Source organism: Symphodus melops (assembly GCF_947650265.1).
Source record: "Symphodus melops genome assembly, chromosome: 12".
Lineage (NCBI taxonomy): Eukaryota > Metazoa > Chordata > Actinopteri > Labriformes > Labridae > Symphodus > Symphodus melops.
In genome coordinates, this window is record NC_136702.1 from 2330859 (window position 1) to 2344745 (window position 13887).

Sequence of the window (13887 nt, forward strand, 5' to 3'; positions counted from 1 at the left end):
CGAGCAGCGGGAGGCTGGCAGGCTGGAAGACAGAGGAAACCGGAGGAGGAAGACCCGCTGTCCATAAACATAGGAGGGTGTGCACGTGGGAGACTGTGTGGGAAAACCCTCAAACTAATCTACCGTATCAGATGTACTTCTGTTAACTGAACTGCCACTCTTTACATTTCTTACCTTCTGTTCTTATCCTAAACTGTTCACCTGTGATGCAGACTTTTCTTCCCCATGTTGCTTGATTTCTCTCAGCTCTGTTGACTATTCACTCCGCTCGTTCATGGCAGATAAGTTAAAGTTAGGAAAGTGTATATACAGGCATACAGTTTCACTCTATAAATCTGCTCCTCCCTGCTGCGAGAGATGAAACTACCTCCTATGGGGTTGGCATGGGCAGACAGAGGGAGCCTCATTTATCATATCAGCAACACATGGACGCCTGCGGTTCAAGCTAGAGATTGACAACCCTACAACTCTAACTCTGTATGTTCATTTCTTTCTGTGTGCTCAATTAAAATGTTGGTTAATAGATGCATCAAAGTCGGGTTCGAAGAACAGCAATTTTTCTGCCACCTAAGTCAGACAAAACTGAAGTTTGGCCCCTCAACACATAAGAGGCTTGTTACAGATTTTTAATTTTATTCAACCTTTATTTATCCAGGAAAAATCCCATTGAGATTAAAAACCTCTTTTTCAAGGGACTCCTGGCCAAGAGGCAGCAAACATTACACAGTCAGACTCACAACATACAGACAATTAACAGAAATTGAAATTATATAAGACAATGAGTAATAAAACATTTTTAAAAACAGTTACAAGTAAAGGAGTGTGTCTCAAGTTCAATAAATACTTTATTAATCCTTTGCAGGAAATGACGTTTTCACAGCAGCAATCTATGCACATAAACTCATCTAGTTAGGTCCCTTTTAAGTCCTCTCATTTTGTGCCATTAAGTGGTGTAAAGAACGTTTCCATGATGACATTATGAGCTGCACACAAACGTCATTTTGTTCTTTTGCTGTGATCATCGACCAAATGGATTTAAAGTCTAAAATATATTTCATAGAATACGAATATAAAAATACAGCTGTATGGCATCCGGCTGGCAGCATGCACAGCCATATGGATATAAATCCTACAACGTCCACAATAACACACATTTTAGGGTGAGCCTTTTTTTTGCACATGCAACATCTTTAAAGTTATAAAGTTGTCCGTTAAGCTATATTTTATTTTATTTTGCCAAGCCACATCTAAGTAGGATTATTGCAATTCTCCAGGTTAACAAAATCCTGCATCCTTGCCTCTTTCCAAACATCACTGCTGCAAAATGCTTGCTCAAGCTGAGTTAATGTAGATATTTAAAATAATAATAATAATAATAATAATAATAATAATAATAATAATAATGACATGTCTCAGTATCAATATTTATTAATATGTTTTGTTTTTGCTATTTTTAATTAAACAAGTGGTTTCAGACTTCCAAAAATCAACACATTCTGTTTTCGTTAAGATTTTAGACAACTTTATCAGAGATGGGGTTGTAAATTAAATAAATGATAGATTGCAATGATATAAAAGCACTGCACAAAGGAAATACAGAGTGCACATTAAACCCACATGGCAGTGATTGAGCCAAGCTGTCTGTTGGTCTCACAGTCTGCCAACATGCCAAGTCATCAAGCGTCTCACTTTGACTGTGGAGTCCGTGAACGTGACCCTCCAAACTGCAGAGAGATTTACGGTTCAGCTCAAAGCTTAGATCTTGGATCATGTGCTTTGCATTTCAAATCTGAAAGAGGTTTTCATTATTGTGATCATTAAAGAAAATGGGAAACGTTTCAATACAAAATGCTGCTGACCTCCAGCCTTCATCCTGCTCCGAACACAAAGACAAATCAAGCCTAGAGTCTGAAATTTCACCCACTTGTGTTTTCCAGCTGTGTGGGGTTATGAGTGTGTGTGTGTGTGTGTGTGTGTGTGTGTGTGTGTGTGTGTGTGTGTGTGTGTGTGTGTGTGTGTGTGTGTGTGTGTGTGTGTGTGTGTGTGTGTGTGTGTGTGTACCAAGAGCTTTCTTAATTTCTGAACAGCTGTTGGAATTTTCATTTAAAATAATTGAGACCAATCACTGGCGCTTTTTTTCAAAATATATGATGATCGCCCTGTTCGTTACCTACAGATCATGTTGTGTACCCACATCCTCCTATATCTGTCTGATCGGAGATATGACAGCGACAGATCATTGTTATTAAGCTCATCATCTAAAGGAAGCGGGCACAACAGTCCTTCTGCGGGGAGTTTGCATGTTTCCTAATATGTGTGTTGGTTCTCTCTGGGTACTCTTGCTCACTCTCACAATCCAAAGACAAACCAGTTGGGTTAATTGGTGAATCTAAATTTATTGTAGATGTGAATGTGAGTGGACCATTGTTTGTCTCTATATGCCAACCCTGTGATTGATTGATTGGCTGGCTTGGCCCAGTACAACCTTTGGATGGATGGATGGATGGATGGATGGATGGATGGATGGATGGATGGATGGATGGATGGATGGATGGATGGATGGATGGATGGATGGATGGATGGATGGATGGATGGATGGATGGATGGATGGATGGATGGATGGATGGATGGATGGATGGATGGATGGATGGATGGATGGATGGATGGATGGATGGATGGATGGATGGATGGATGGATGGATGGATGGATGGATGGATGGATGGATGGATGGATGGATGGATGGATGGATGGATGGATGGATGGATGGATGGATGGATGGATGGATGGATGGATGGATGGATGGATGGATGGATGGATGGATGGATGGATGGATGGATGGATGGATGGATGGATGGATGGATGGATGGATGGATGGATGGATGGATGGATGGATGGATGGATGGATGGATGGATGGATGGATGGATGGATGGATGGATGGATGGATGGATGGATGGGTGGATGGATTGATGGGTGGATGGATTTATGGGTGGATTGATGGATGGATGGATGGAATGATGGATGGATTGATGGGTGGATTGATGGATGGATGGATGGATGGACGGACACATAAAGGCCAGACATCTTTGTCAAACAACTTCACTGTAAGGTTTGGTCCAATAATCGAAAACACACTTAAACATCAGTGGGAATTTCCTAATTTGCTTTCAGACACAATAAGTCTGGAACATTGCTCAGCAAAATTGCCTGTCAACCCGAATCCAACATTTGTACATATGCTGTATTGTCTTGCTCAGAAGCATTGAGTTCTGCTGCCACATAGAGGTTCCTGCAACATCAGTTTAGCAGGACAGCTTATAAATTGCAGATGTCACTAAAACCCCACTCATGGTTTCCTCACTTCTCTGAAAGCAGAACAAGTCAACAGCTGTAAGGTCACGGGTGGCATGTTTGTGTCTGGGGCTTTTGCTTTCAGAAGTCAGAAAAGCCCCACGGATGTTTCACATGTCAGTTTCATACCAACAGGAAATACAGAAAAATAGTTGTGTGAAAGATCTGTCAACCATGTCTGGGAACACAGAGGTCGACTTCAGGATTTAAGAACTGAACTGAAAATGTAAAATAAAAACAACAGAATACATTAAAAACAATGTTTTTTTTCTAATGGGATGTAGTCATTTTTTATTTTGATGTGCTCGGTACATCTCCAGTTAGGTAAGGTGTTTTGCAAGGTGGAAAAATAACAGTGATCAGTTTTAGTTCCCACAGATGGAACAAACAGGAACAATGGTTTACTTGTGTAAACATCTGATGGATCAGTAATGAAAGGATCTGTAACCAATTTAAGCCCAATTTTGTTCTCAACAATGCTTGTCCTTTGCCGTTTATGTTGTGGTCCCTGTTGTCAGAGAACAGTAGACTTCCACCAAGACCATCAATGATCATTTGGTTACCTTCATGCTCTGATATGTGGGATTAACCAAAGAGTCACCCTCCTGCATTAAAAATAGAGACAAGTGAGAAGTTCCAAAAGACCCCAGAACGTCTCCAGCCTCCACGTTTGCAGCTCAATGAAAAGTGCAGAGTAAGTTTTTCTGTTGACTTTTGTCACAAGCTTTTGCTTGTCACAAATATTTCACATTGTGACACAAGTTTTTTTTTAACTAGCACTTCTGTCTTTGGCTAATAATAATAATAACACATTTTATTTGTTTGATGGAGCCTTTCAAGCCACCCAAGCTCACCTTACATAGGATGAAAGCATAAAATAACACCGAATATTAACACCAAACATTGACATACAAAAAAAGAAAGACAAGTGTACCATATCCACATCTTATTAATACATCCATGACTTTACATTTCTGACTACTGTCTACCAAAACTCAGCAACTGCAGCAACCCGGGAGTTTGGTTCCATACCGATGGTTGGTGTCCAGTAGCCTTGGTCCACTTCTTACACACAAACAATGGGTAAGTTGAAGATGCAATATAAGGTGAATTTGGGCGCTTCAAATATGATCATCATTTGGATAAATATGAGCTGAAAACATAACATGTAGAAAGGCTGTGTTGTTATATTAGAGCAGGTTTGTGTTCCCTGAGTCAGTATCAATGCATAGTTGGACTCCAATGATACAGGTGCTGACTGAAGGAGCTCTGCCCCCATTTTAACCCAACCATTGGCTGTTTAACCTGCAGTATCACACCTATGAAAACAAGAGCAGACTACAGTATGTAATGAGGTGCTACTTGGGAGACACAGGACGAAACAGCACTAATGTTTGGATTACTCAACAAATCCCTCCAGGAGACGGGACACAGCTCACACTTGCACCGCAGGTGTTTCTGGCTTGCGTTGAGGTGAATAAACACTGTTCTATGAAAGTGTCTTGAAAACATATTAAGCAGCTGACACAAGACAACAGGGGTGATTTGGGCCCGTGTTGGGATTTGTGCTCATTTGTTTTTAAAGATCGATTTATGAGGATGTAAAATATTTTCAAGCTCCAACAGGAAAACAAGAAGGAAGTCCAAAACGTGTGAGAAATTTCAAGCTAACCAAAATCAAAACATCCAACGTAGAGCGAAAGGACAGACAATACAGTCTGACCACAAAACTGACAATTTTACCTCCTGGTCTGTGTTTACCCCAAACACACCTCCCGCTGTCAGCACACACCTTGAGCAGAGCTAATATCTGTATGTGGGAGAGAGCGGACGTGTCAGAGCTGAGGGTGAAGAAGTGTGAGTGCACAGAGACGTGGTGAGTGAGGACTCCATGTTTATTCCTCCATGGGGAGAGGGCTGTCATTGCTGAATTCCAGTGAATGAAGTACGACGGCCCGATTCCTGTGAGCGGGATAATTCGCTGTTATAGGGCTGATGTGTCCAACGTCTGCGTGTCGCCTCCACAATAGCGTTGAGAATTTTCCTGGTAATGCAAACCGACCCCCCGTGGAGATCCTAATACCGGCACTTTTACGAGGGACAATCAGCAGCAGATATGACGGCTGGCTGCGAAGGTGTTGAGATCTGCAGACGACCAATTTAAAGTAGGACATTAGCAGAGACGTTTGAGGATGAGTTGGCTCCCTGGGGAGCTCTCAGTAATAATTAAAGAAGAGGGGAACAACTGCCAGAAAACCAAGAGAGAAGATGCAGTCGTCCATGACTAGTGCACAATGTGAAGCAATGATTTCTTCACCTTTCTATGTTTTAGGAATGGCTTTTCAATGTTTATGTTTATATTTATAATATGCAGCTTATCGAAGCATATTTAAAAGAGTAATGTTTCAATTACTTGGTAAAAATATTTAATCTTCCTGCGTTTTTTCCCATGAAAACAATAAGTAAGGAAATTGATTTCTCACGAGCTCAGTAGCTTTTACAGTTTCCCATTTTTACACCACTCAATGGCCCTAAATGAGAGGACAGGAAAGACACCTCCATATAAACAAGATTAGTTTTCATGCTGGATGTTAAGAGTGTAACAGTGTGCTGGCTTGACATTGATAGGAGTCAGATTTGGATCAGGACTGTTCATTTCTTTTCACAGGAGCCCTAAGCGTGCATCTGTACGTTTGAATCTTTTTTTTTTTCTTTGATAAGATTTTTGTTTTTACTCAGACATCTTGGTGGCTGAAAGAAAACATCGACATACGTTTCACTGTACATCATATATTTGATGATATTTCATGCCAAACAGGTAGCTTCAGTAAAAGTTCAGTCAAGCAGACAGATGCTGGTTTTATTTACACTCTCAAACAAATGAGCAGTTATAGGAAGGAGCTGACTCTTCAGAGTGGGAGAGATGTGCAGACAGTCCCTGACATGTTGACAGCCTGCTCACCAACTTGAGGCTTCCTCCTTATTTACTGTCTGCTGACAGCCAAGGTCGTCTCAAGGTCGCCCAGGCCGTCTTCATGAGCCCAAAACAAACACCGTCTCCCATTAAAGGCTTGTTATTGTTGCGCCAACAAAGCAGTATGCTAAGATTTCTACGTATACACTTGTAAACATTTCAGGAGGACTGCGCCGTGAAATTCTTCTGATCTGGTCGTTCACACGTGCACATTGCAGCGGGAGGCGTTCCCTGTCAGACGGGAGGTGGGATGGGGGTCTCCTGAGGTAAGTCATGACATAGTGGCGGACGAAGAAACAGCGTCCGCTACCTTACGCTATCATGAAACTATTTAGCTAAATATCAATGCTATGTGCAGTTTGACTGAATCACACTGTCAACAAGAGAGTGAAGAAGAAGAAGAATGTAATGCAGCGCTTTAATGACATGCACGGAGATCACAATGTCCGTGTGCAAATAGTGAACTGTCAGTTTACTCCAAAGCTGGCTCCACAGACCTCGTACGCGCACCTACATCACAAAATAGAAGTCGGAGACCACCAAACTAGGATAGTTTTCTTTTAATAAACAAAATGGCGAGGGAGAACTCCTCCATCCTGGCGACTTTGAAAAAGCTTGCCAACCTGTTTGAGCAATTCAGACACCACTCTGGGTTCGGTTGACGGTACTTTTCGATGCTCTAATTCATTAAAATAACGGAGGCTGGATCGTTTATAGACGCGTGGTTTGGAAAAGAAGGAAGTATTGATGCCATTCGTAACCAGTGTTTGTAAAATGAGGCTCAGAGGAACCAACCCTGGGGGAGTTTCTATCTGCTCTGCTCTCAGTCCTCCACTGTGATTGTAAACCTGCTCAGGTTTTCACCTGCTGTGGCCATGAAACCCAAACTGGCTGTAAAAGTCAAAAAGAGAGAGAGAGAAATTATTCGGCCTCCGTTTTCCCTGCCTGAGCGGAGAGCAGATTCGACTCTGGTTCTGAGTGATATACTGTACTCTCTGAAAGTGCTGCCTTGCTTACATGTGGGAGGCCGTTTGGAGCGGAAGTGAAGGCTGAGCGCAGGGGAACAAGAAATGAGCATGTTTCCAGTCATCGTCCTCTGCCTCGCTCAACCTCTGGATCTCTATCAGTGTTATTCTGGTTTTACGAGGAGAGAGAAAGATAGAGCTGTACTCTATGGAAGTTATTTAAAAGGTCTACACCCCCAGTTCCCACACACACACACACACACACACACACACACCATCACCCCTCCATCCGTGGTATGTCGGACCTGCAGTGAAGCGTGTAATCGTAACACCATGTCCAATGTAGGAGAGAACTCACAGGCCAAATTGTCCATGTCATCGCCCGCTTCTGGCTGTGAAATACTGGATCTGACATCATCACAACTCATGAAGGGGTACAGAGTAAGAGGGGGGGGGGGGGTGAGAGGGGTGCATGAGAAACAAGATGGAGTAAGAGACAAGCTGCTCAGAGTTGTGTATCTGTGGAAGTCATTTGCATTGAATTCCCCAGGTAGACCTCTAAAATTATTATCTGGTTCCTCTTTCCCTTTAAACGTTTCTTCCGCTCTCTTTTTCTTTTTTTTTTGTCTTCCCACCACTTTGCTTCCCTCCATCATTCTGCTCCTCTTTCAACTTTATTTGTTACTTCCTGACAGTTTTTTTTTTTTTTTTTTTTTTTAAATGCAGCAGGAAGACATAACTGGACCATCTAGTCCGACCTGAGGGTGAGGATTTAACTAAGTCATTAGCACTTTATAAAAGGTCCTTCTCACGTCCTCTTAGCACACACTTAGGCAGCTACTTGTGTCCAAACTGCACGCAATGTGCCAGTAAATACCCAAATAACATAATTCAAAAAAGCACAAGAAAGTGTCACAAAAATAAAACAAAAATTCTGGGAAACACAACTTTAACATTTCGTAAAAGTGCTCAAAAGAGTGCTTCAGCTCTTTGCTGCATATCGTCCCTCACTCTTTCCTTCCTGTCTCCTGTCTCTCTCGCTGTCCTAGGTTTTTTTTATGGGACAATGACCTACCTCAGACATTAACAACAGATAGTTATTTTAGTTCATATTGAGTTATTATTGGCTGTTATGATGAGCTTCGTTGTGTCCACAACCACACCCAATGATGATGTCATTAAACCCTTTAGATGCACCTGTTTTTACTGCACAGAGGTGAAAGTTCAACCACAGCAGGTCAACAAAAACAACATTTCTAAAAGGTGTTAAGTTTCTCTTTCAGCATCACAGAAGCAAAGGTTAACTTGTCGGAGTCAAACGTCAGAATAAGGTTTGTTGTCTTGAATATTTGCAAAAGTAAGGAAAATTAAAAATAGTAAATAAGATATTGTTGTGCACATGGCTGCACAGGGACCGATTCTTATCCACTGCATTCACCTGTGGTCTGGTATTTGACGCACACTCTTGCATAGTGGCGAGGCTCGAGGTGTTAACGAGTTGGGAAGCCAGTGAGGGATACGTCCTTGATGCTTTACTCTTCCCACAAATACATATCTAATAAATACCATGAAGCATAGGAGACTGTCCGAAGTGGCAGCATGCTTGTTTAAAGGTCGCTCTGTATCATATTCATCATATTGGCAAATACAGTGTTATATTCATAGACTGTGTAAACATGGACACAGTCTCAGTGACATCACCCATTGGTTTCTAAAGGGGCTTTATGGAGCCCAATGATGGCGGTCCTTATATAGAAAATGATACAAATAAAATAAAAAAGAAAGACAGGCGTCGAGGGGAAGCTGAGGCAGGTCTTGATTCTCTTGGGGAACATCTACAATGTTTCCACCATGCAAACTTGTGCATAATGTGGTTCTAAAAATGAAGGAAGAAATGAGCTCAGGAGAACAAAAATGGCGACATAAAGAGAAAATCTGCATGGAAAGTAATGTGGATTCCTTCACTTCTGCTGCCAGCCTCATGAGGACACTTGAGGGAACTGCACTGTGTTGCACCGCTGCATTGGATTAACTTTGAACACTGGAGGTTGCTGCTTGATTTGAACTCTGCAGTGATGTGCTTATACCTGCCTCCTCCCACCAAGTCCTCCCCCCCTTGGGGTTCCTGTGACAGAGGTTGTGGACAGGCAGCTGCGACCTCAGGAGACCCACCAGCTCGCAGGCATCTCTAACTGGCTCTCTCCGGTTTGTTTTAAGTGTTTGACAGGTGAAATACGACAAGGTAATCTCTGTGCCCCCCTCAGGGACACGGACAGAGAGAAAAACGTTAGTCCTGACCTTGGAGTTTCAGATGCAAATACATTCTGAAGGAGACAACCAGTCGACCCACCAGTGACCCCCATAGTTCACTACGGACATGTAGCACACACACAATTTTTTAGAAGCAAATGATCAGTCATTTCTGTTGGGAAAAAAACCCCACATGTTGAAAACAAAACCTGCACTGCTTCTTTATTTATCCAACAAAAGATATATACAGAGATATTCATGTTCAAATTAAAGTGAAACCATGTCTTCACATAAACACCTGAAATCTGAAACCAGCGCCGTTAAACAGCCAAGAACACGATGCTGAATAAATGCTCACATCACTCTCCTATTTTTGTGACAGTTATTTTATTATGGTGTAATAGTAGTCTGACTCACAAAGGAGCTTCTCAGCTTTCACGTTTATATTCAGCCTCTGAGAGAGAGACCTGACAACAGGGAATAAAGGTCACACTGCAGCTCAAAGATAGACTCGATAGTTCCCCCGATATGAAACACAGAATCTCCACAGACGGCTTCAAGCCTCCACACAAGCCAACTAGCACAGGCTCTCTTCTCTCCGCCCTGGTAGCCCTACAGCGTTCGGACCCCTGGAAGGCTTCCAGAGAGCTGGCCAATCAGAGGAGAGTGGGCACAGGGGCAGAGGGCCTTAAAGAGACGGCGTTTCAGGCTGTAATAAGGGTTTTTACTGACACCAGCACCAGAATAAATATGGAGTTTTTTGAGCTGCAAATCCTGCAAAGCTACTCTACAGTTTCACAAACTGACAACATGAAAGGTGAGAATGAAAGTTACATGGGTTTCTTTAAAGTTCTGATCCAAATGTAGATGCAGACAAATGATTTTTATTTAACACTGCTGTGTCAATGTGAAACAGGAAGTATTGTAGTTTTGGTTCATGGGAGAAGGTGTGATAAGAGGAGGTGTGTCTTTTATTTCTTGAAGATTTAGAGAAAGATTCTTTGGCAACCGATCCACATACCTGCTGTGTGGATATTTGGCTAAATACAGTTCATATCAGATGATGAAACGGTTAACATTTTCAGTGGGGGAAAATTTGGGCTTTTTTTTATTTTATTTTTTTTACCTTTTAAACCCTCCACCATTACGTCTCCCCCCGCTGCACTCCCACACAGATCAGTTTTGTGGGTCTGTAAAGCCCATTGACAAGAGTTGAGGGAAAGAAAGGACCGCTGGCTGACTCAGCTCAGGGCTTGTTAACACAATTTTCATTTAACCCACGACATGCAATCATGTCATAAAAGACCAGATACATGACCTGAAACCATAGACTGTAAATATTGAAGGAAGAAGCCTGAGTGACGTCACCTTTCTGTTCCTGCAGGGGGCGCTGGAGTCTCATCAGCGGCTGCCACCATGCTGGAAATCCTGTCTCAACTTTCAGTCGCCCTAACGACAGGCGGAGAACTGGAGCTGAGACAGGTTTTAAGCCTCCTGTCAATCATGTCAGCTAGGCTCCTTACTATGGATAACACCTATCATTCATAAAATCAGAATATAGCTGTTTGGATTTAACTTTTAGGTCATGCAACCTAAATCAAAAAATACCAAATTTAGCCATTAAACCCCAATCACCGACATCAATTAGGCTAAATATGTGTCACTGTGTTGGTGAGAGAAAGGAGCCAAAGAATGAAAGTCAAGGAGATTATCTTTTTTCAAAACCAGCTCTGTTGTTGTCATGGTTTCATATTTAAGACAGAAAGAAAGAATAAGCCCAGTGAGCACATACTGGACTTCGGCTGCCGGCCCCGATGTTTACACCAAACCTTTTTTTTTTTTTTTTAAAGCAGAAAAAAAGACAATCCTTGTATCATGTTGCCTTTAGTGCCGTCAGTCAGAACCAATCACAAATGTCATGCATTATACGCTGAAAGAATCCAGGAATAATGTGTTTGACAGTGCAGGGTGTGATTGTGTTACAGCGAGTCTGCTGCTCTTTCTGCCCGTCTGACACAAAGACGCCTTTTAGTAAAGACTGAGGGACTTCAGGTCGGGTCTGTTACACAGAACAGGTGGTGGACACGTGCTGCAACCGGCCTCAGATGCTCACATTCCTTATTATACGAACATCTCCGTCATCAAAGGAGGTTTTTTTTTTTCTTAAAAAAAATCAGGGTGTTTCCTCCTTTTTTGTTACAGGAAAAAAACCTGAAGAGGGAAGGAGCCGAAGGAAGTTCTGCTATTGAATGTCTGCTTTCATCCTTTCTGAAAGTACAATCTGTCAGGATGAATACTGCAAACATTTCTGTTGTGTCTTCATAAAAAAAAATAAGGGGGATACAAAGGGAGAATAAAATCAAAATCAGGACCATGACGAAACGAGGAAGCTGCAACACAGAAGAGAAAACAGAGAGGAGGAAGATTTCCAGCAAGGGATAAAAATGAAGAAATCTTCACTGTCCTCTTGTTCTAACAAAGAGTAAAAGGGTTGTTATCTTAGAGGAGAGAAAGAAAGAAATAATAGCAAAAGGTCAGGACCACACAAAACCTGCACACAGCTCATGCTTGCTCTGAATCTCAGGGGAGCTCTAAGCCATACAGTGAGCTAATTCAGACCATCTGCAGGGAGACTGGGCTGACGAGGGGGCCTCCATTTTAGCAGGGCTCCATAAAAGTGGTGTTTTGGAGGGATTGAATCCATGCAGAAGTGATGTTTACTCATTTCTTGCTCTGTCCACAGTTTAGTTCAGAACTGAAGAAGGAGACGAGGAGAAGCCGAAGAAAGCTGAAACATCTTCAAGATCGTCACACAAGTCCAGTTACCAGATGCCGTTTAAACCCCTCCTTAAAAAAGAGAACGTTTTACCTTGTGAGGTGCACGTGTGAATGAACAAGACAGCCTGTGGATTCGGCTTTAGAGTCACAACTGTTTGTGAGGAAATCAATAAATAATAATTGAGGAAACTGATAAAGAGCAACGTGATTGCAAGTTCTCAGTTAAAGTGCTTTCAGACGTGTAAAAACTTGAGTTAAAGCTCCTGACGTCTTTCTGGTGAGCCGTATGTGTGAACATGAACAGACACATTTTTTAGTATCAGCTGCCAGTATTCAGATTTCAGGTTGTTTACTTACAAGGTGCATGTGTGGACAACCAGATCAGGAGGATTTCAGGTTTTCAGTCCTCCTGAAAGGTTCAGGAATGCATCTGTGAAAAGGGTTGTGGTGTCGATTGTGAAGTGTTAAGAGACAACTTACAGACGATCAGACCGTGATATGAATGTAAGGAATGGGGCTGTTTTAAAAAATATATTAAATTTGATGAAATACTGACTAAAAATATCACATTAAATTACAGTGGAAATGAGACAGATCTTCGAAGAACACAAAGAACAAAAATTTTTATTCAGATTTCTGGTAAAAGAATTTGCTGCAATTTTTTATTTTTTTTAAAAAAGCATCAAAACTTTCCCATCTGTAGGTTTATCTGACGGTTCCTCAGGTGTGAAAGTCACACTTTTGACCTGATTCCTTCCTGTAAAATTTGAAACACATCAGACAGATCAGTCAGATATATCTGTGGCACTTTACTCTCTGTCAGTCTTCTTAAATGTGCGTAAAGACATTCGCTCACTCTTGCATGAACACATGCATCTGTACAGAGAGAACAGAGACGCATGCAGTCATGCTCACTCGTTCTCAGAGCCAATCACTGCCCCTCATATAGAGTGTCCAACAGCACGGCCAGAAGTCACATTCAATTTGGTAGTGATCTGCTGCGGGGTATTCTTGGAAAAGAACATATAGTGAATATGTGCATACAAAGTGAAATGCTAGAGGAAAACTTAAGCTCATTTTCAGGGTGAAAGGATTAGTGGTAAGGTCAGTCATGTTAAATTAGCGGTCCGTAAGTCCTTTAAGGCATCACTTTGGAGTATTGATGGCGTCTGTAAGAAAGTTCTCAGGAGGAGTCAAAGGCTGCTTCTGTCAAACAAACAAAGCAAAGATGGATATAAATACTCATAATTCATACTCATAACATTTGGTGCACAGACAGGGTGGAGTAAAGACAGAAAAAACTTACATTTGGGCAAAAGGTCTGGCATTTTAATCAAACAGCTTTTAATATCTGAAAGTTAATTTATTTTTAATTAAGTGAAACCATGTAGCAGCTCATGATGATTGACATCAGCTCAGCTTACATGTTCTATTTCCATCTTTGGTGCAAGCCAGCGTATTAAGCTCAATTCAACATTAAAATGCTCTGGCAGTCCACCATGTTTGATCACCCAGAGCACCAGATGGGCTGAGTTCAGCTAGGGTTACACCTTTTAAGAGCTGCTTTACAA